Raw genomic sequence first — 6,757 nt, forward strand, 5'->3', positions numbered from 1 at the left:
AACGGCTCTGGATGATAGGAATAAGGTGGCGGGTATTATGTGTGATTTATCAAAAGCTTTCGACGTTATTAACCATAAATTAATACTCAACAAATTATGTAACTACGGCGTAACAGATGTAGCTTACCGATTGTTTAAATCGTTTTTATCGGACCGTAGGCAAGTGGTAAAGCTGTCTATCGGTGGTAGCGGCACACTTGCATCCGACACTGGATACATAAATTTGGGCGTTCCTCAAGGTTCGGCACTGGGAAATACCTTATTTTTGACATTTGTCAATGACCTTTCATCTGCTATTACAACAGGATTGCCAGTGCTGTTCGCGGACGACACTACCGTAATAGTTAGCGCGCAAACCTACGAACAGCTGGGTGAAAAAATTAATGACACTTGCAGGCAGCTGCAGCGGTGGTTTACAACTAATGGCCTATTGCTGAATGTTAGCAAGTCCAACGTTATGGTTTTTTCAGGACGACAAGTCTCACTACCACCATGTATATCTGACGTCCCGATGCCGCTATGTACAGAGTGCAGGTTTCTTGGTTTTATGATAGATGCTAACCTGAACTGGAAGTGCCATGTCGACAAATTATGTGATAAGCTGAGTAGTGTCGTATACGTACTACGAAAATTGAAACCCCTCATATCACAAATTGCTCTAAAATCGGTTTACTTTGCCATGTTTCACTCTCAAATGTCTTATGGTTCAATAATGTGGGGGAACTCGACGGATGCGAATCGAGTGTTAATCCTACAAAAGCGTGCCCTGCGCGCCATGGCTGGCGTTAAAACAAGACATTCATGTAGGGGTATTTTCGTAAACTACCGAATAATGACACACTACTCACTATATATGTACGAAGTTTTAATGTTTGTGAGGAACAACTTGCCATCGTTTTCGAAGGTAAACGTCTCTGGCAAGGTGATTCGCTCAACAGGACGACTTAGAACCGTCCCGCGTCGCATGGCACTTGCAGGGAAAAACCCGCGTGTCATCGGTCCAACTTACTACGAGCGACTACCCCAAGACTTAAAAGACGAGCCCTCTAATGAAAAATTTAAGAGCCGTTTGAGAAACTTTTTATTGGATAACCCATTGTATTCTATAAAAGAGTTTTATGACATTACCAATTAGATTTATTTAAATAGTAAGCATATTGTCGACATCTGTATTTTAAGATTTACTATAATTTACTTCTTTGTTAGCTTAATAACGACCCTAATGGTGACATTATTTCTTATGCTGACATTATTTCTGTAACTGTTACTATTTATTTTCTACCTTAATGACGACCCGTTCTTGGTGAATTTATTTATACAATTGAAATTTAAAAACTTTAGTAATTTTAAATGAATTATTAATTGTCACATGTTTTTCCTATGTATATAAAGTAAGACAAACTGACAATCACAATATAAATTCCTAAGAATTTACCACGCGTAGTTTTAAGTGAAATTGTATATTGTAAGATAAATAAATCATATCATATCATATCATATCATCATACATATAATGTAGTTTGTATTTTCATCAACAAGTCAAGAATTTATACTTAAAAAAGTGACATTTGATGAAGTGGAACTGCTGATGCTGATCAGAATGGAACTCTTCAATGACGCATAGTTCCCGCTTGGCGATTTGTCGTCTTCGTTATATTTGTTAGACAAATTAGGTTTTTAAGGCATTTTGTTTTAATTTCATTGTATGAAATCCAAAATCAACAATAATCTTTCTTTCAGCGGTCTCCTTCATTGAAGTCGGTTTTTTTTTCTTAAAAATTGTTCTATGAATTAATTTACATAAAGAGCTGCAAATAAAACTGAAGCTGTAAACTTTACGGGCCTGATTTAGTTAGTAGTCAAAATGACAGAAAGTCAAACGATTCATAGCTAATTCAGGCCTGTAACGCGTTTACGAATAACCCCATATAGGTAAATAGGGACGAAAGAAAACATAATTAAAATAAACGGCCCGATTCTATCTTAAACACCGACCGACGTATCTTAAAGTTCAAATCAGGCCGATAGTCTCCTTTGCGGTTCTATAAACCTTCATTCGAGAAGATCAATTAAACAAACAAACAATAACTTCCGTTAGCGTAGCCAAGTCAAAACGCGATTATAATCAAAAGCTAAATATAATCAAATACTCGTAAATATACGGACTTGCTTTACGTTTCATGTTATCAAAACAAAACACGTTAAGATGAGCACTTGAAATTTAATTACGTTAAGGGCATCGGATCCAAGCTTATCCTGTAATGAATTCAAACGCCCTTCATTCGGGTATTCCCATTAAGACGGCGTCTGTTTACTACTGGGCTTCTTAAGACGGATCATGACTGGTCAGGAGGTTGCCTAGATCAACTACAAACGGTCGGTGCAGTAGTAATCGTTGTAGAAATGCTTTCGAGATATCCTAATATTATATCGTTAAAGTTGTTCAATTCACGTAGTATCAAGAAGAATAGCAATATAGGAAGGGAACAAAGCAGCCTCGCTATTTGAGTTATACTTCAATCACGATAGGTGAAGAGGCAGATTTTGTTAATTAAAATTATTCCCATTAAATGGCCCTAGCTGTGTATAATGTTTACATGTTTAATCAACCTACTTTCCACTTTTATGCTGGATTACATTTAAAATATATTTTACATTTTCCACGGCACATGTCCCGTAGCGAGCGAATTTTCCGGAAAACTGTTTCTGTGACTAGTACAATCTAAGACCTTTGTCAGCGCATATCACGAACGTAATAGAAATACGTGTGTATGTATGTAAAACATATTATAATTACTACCTTTCATTTCAGTATCAGCCCATCATGCTCCTCAATTCGCTGTTGGATTACTACACCTTATAAAACAAAGCCCCCCGCCGCGTCTGTATGTATGTATGTTCGCGACAAAGTTTTCATGCGGTTTTCACCTATAAACAGAGTGATTATTGAGGAAAGTTTAGGTGTATCGGTATAATTTGTCAAGGTTTTGTGTAACCCGTGCAAAGACGGGATGGGGCACTAGTCTTCAAGAAATACACCGTAGCTCGTAGCATTGTTTTCCGCTTTTAACTTTGCAATTTCGTTTCTTGTAAGTATGTATAATAAAGTAGTATTTCACGCTTAAGCCTCAAAGGGTAAAACGGGACCCTATTACTAAGACTCCGCTGTCCGTCGGTCCGCCTGTCCGTCTGTCACCAGGCTGTATCTCATGAACCGTGATAGCTATAGACAGTTGAAATTTTCACAGATGATGTATTTCTGTTGCCCGACTCGCACTTGCCCGGTTTTTCATTAGTGCAAAGTACTAAAATTAGTTGGCATTACATTATTAAATTAAATAATGTATGTCTTATGTTTGCGCTGTTCACGCGGTTCTTTTATTTTCTATTGTTCGCCGTCTTACGTGTGAACTATTCCAACTAGTCTGAGCTTAGACGTAATGAATATTAATTACCATGCATATCTCGACGGGGCGGGCCGAGTGCTGGAATCAATTCGTATCTACCTGCTCGCACTGGAAACTGTCTGATATCTTCTGAGACCCTAAACCGCGCGCTTTCATTATCGCAATGCATACTAGTCTGGCTTAGGAATTACATTTTAGTACTTAGTACAATAAGTTAGAACGACATTCACTAGGTATTTCATATCTATTACATGACCCTTCAAAAATATGATGAGATTGATTATTATTGTGTTGTGGAAGGTATACGGAATTTTATATTTCCCGTTCCCAGTTAATATATGTCAGTTTTTGATTATATTGTCAACCTTTTGTGTGATAGAAACACTTAGTTACTGAAATTCACAAATCGTTTTTGTAAAGAAAATTTAACAAAAGCGGAAACTATATCAATTTAAGCGGACAAATGTAACATCCATTTATGAGAGTTATGAAGTGTAAAAATGGTTGTAAAAATAAGTTAACATGTAAAAGAGAGCGATTCTTTCTCTGGTAAATCGAATTCTCGTTTGTCTAGCGCGTCAACTCGCGTAACCCGCTTTTTAACGGATATCATTTCTGCGAGGATATGTCCTACAAATAGGGTTGTATCAAAACAGCAGTATTATTTTTATGTATAAATACCAAGCTCTCTTCAATCTTCGCAAAATGGTAACAAAATTTGTTTTCAGTTATTCCAAAACGTTAAATAATTTTGAGGACGAAGCCAATTTTGATACCATCGCTATACTTGTATCAGACATGTAGATAGTTATGATATGACGCAACTCTAAAACACTAAAATGATTTTCTTTTTTTGTCACCAAATAAAAAAAATTCTCCGGAACCATTAAATTACGATGGACATAGACGGTAGTCAAATCGCTCTCACAGTCCTTTATCACTAGCCTTCATTTTATCGGTACCGAACGTGACATCCCGTATTAGGTATACAATTGGCCACATAAGGTGACGGTGCGTAATTGTTTAGCTATTTAGGGTTCATGCTAATTTGGTTGTTTAACACTTACGGTATATACAGTACGGTACAACTAAATGGCTCAACAAATAAAGACCGTGACTGTACTTACAAACTTGTTAGAACGTGATACGGACAGAATCCGTGGGCAAGCGATAAAAGCACGGTTATTATAACGGCTACGGTGTCAGCGGCAAACTGATACCGATACTGAATAATGTAGTCGTATCAGTACTTACACGATGAGTCAAAGAGCGCCCGAGCTACTTGCAAAAATTTAACCACAGCGTTAACACTAGCGTTTATTGATTGAGTTTTTAATTAGGTACAAGTGTTAAATTTCACGTACTCTATAATAAATCAGCTGCGTGGCATCCCTAGCGATGGTGGACGTGGCATTATTTATGTGAGTGCAAGAGCGAGCTGTCAGTGGTTGTATGCAAGTTTAATGCATGTCTCCAGTTGGCCGCTCTCCAAATTCAGGGCGACTCATATTTGAAAATAAAAAAGATTTCTGTAACTTTACGGATTTAAGTTTATAATTCTTTGTTTTGCCATATAAGCCTAAAATATTATAAAGTACTTAATTTAGAAGCTATCACTTCATTGTATAAATAAAGGTTTTTCTACTTACGCGTTGTAGCTTGTATTGTCACATATAGAGTCCAGAATATTTTCACATTCACTCACTATTTAAGCACGTATACACCATGTATACACAATAAAAGGTGTGTACACCACTCACAATTGATTGTTTTACGTAATTTCGTCTATAATACCTAATACCAAGAAAACATTTCCTAATATTTTCTTTGGGTGTAGATATTATACTATAAAAACAACACTGTTTCCACTGCACTTTGTGTTCAATCTGCCACCAAAATTAGATTATTATGGCTGATAGATCTAACATAGTACACCAAACTCTTACTTTCGTTATCATCAGATTTTTTAAATAATATTAAAATATAGTGTGACAGTCAATCGAAACAATTACACTAAATTACACTATCATTGACATGACAGTACATGACAGTCAAATTTTATTTTTAAATATCATAGACTATCTTATACGCATCTTAAAAGTAGTACAGTAAAGAGTGTAATGTCAAAGTAACCATTATAGGACCAACATGTGTATAACCTTTGTTTCAATTTATCTTGAATTATTGAATATATCGGCGCAGATCGTAATGGTGGTCCTATGAACATAGGCCCTATGTCGTCTTTACATTAAACTAATCTAAGGTAGGATAGGTTCGTTAGGTTGCTTTAGATGCCCGGAGGGCAAACTGTCCAGAAATAGAAGCCCCGCGCCACGTCAACTCAGGGAACAAAACAAACATTTTCACGTTTTACGATATGCCTAGGAATTCCACGATCTGCTTGATCTTACGATCGGCTACCGACACATAAGGAGCACCACACCAAAGAGCATATAATCACTACGTTTCACCACACCTATAACTTTTTTTTCTTTTCTAGGCGTTGTAAAAACAAACAACAAACTCATTAAATTTAAATCTCATTCCAATATGATACAAATCTGCTAGTGTGAAAAGTGACGTTTTTTGGTTGAAGGTTGATATAATGCACAATTCAGCAGGTCCTCCAAAGGAGATTGGAACTATGGAGTGTGGAATCTCCACCTTCCATAATTGGAACGTTCTCATATTAGAATAATGTCAGATCCATGCGGCCATGTTAGATCAGTATATTGTTGAAATTGATCTGTATGTTATGAGCACATAATTTTGAAGACCTTTACCCGCTAAACTTTCTACATCTGTTGGGTGAAAACTCTACCAACATCACTTCTTGTTTGGTTGTAAAATTAATTTAATATATAACGAAATATTTAAATACCAAGGGTCTCATAAATATAAAACTCAACGTAAAAGAAGATTTATCGTAAATCGAACTACATAAATATATTCATAACCCGCTTTGATGTCTTGCGAGTGTTGCAGTCGAGCTTGAATTTCCCTGTGAAAACATAGCCTGGATATTCAAATGCAAAAACATAAAAAATAACGAATTAACGATGTATTTTTTAAACTTATTTCTCAAGCACTTTAATATTTCGAGTATCCCTAAATATGTAAATGCCTACCTAAATTACTACTATAAATATAAGTTTTCATAAGTAAATGGTAACTATTAGACACAAGGGAGCTTTGAACTCGGATTTTATTATTTGAAAAGGTATAACTATATCGCCACATAGGCAACCTTTAGCTTTGTAAACTAACTACACGAAAATTCAAACAAAATACAACAAGCTCGAACTATGCGAAATAACGTTTTAGTCAAACATTTTGTGTAATATGTACAC

General features: G+C 36.0%; 1 protein-coding gene across 4 annotated transcripts in view; it reads left to right on the plus strand.

Annotated features, from left to right (window-relative positions):
* Positions 1-6,757, plus strand: part of LOC133528380 (uncharacterized) — a 563,200-nt gene that overhangs the window by 445,299 nt on the left and 111,144 nt on the right. The window lies entirely within an intron of this gene.

The sequence above is a fragment of the Cydia pomonella genome, chromosome 19 (assembly GCF_033807575.1).
Source record: "Cydia pomonella isolate Wapato2018A chromosome 19, ilCydPomo1, whole genome shotgun sequence".
Taxonomy (NCBI): Eukaryota; Metazoa; Arthropoda; class Insecta; order Lepidoptera; family Tortricidae; genus Cydia; species Cydia pomonella.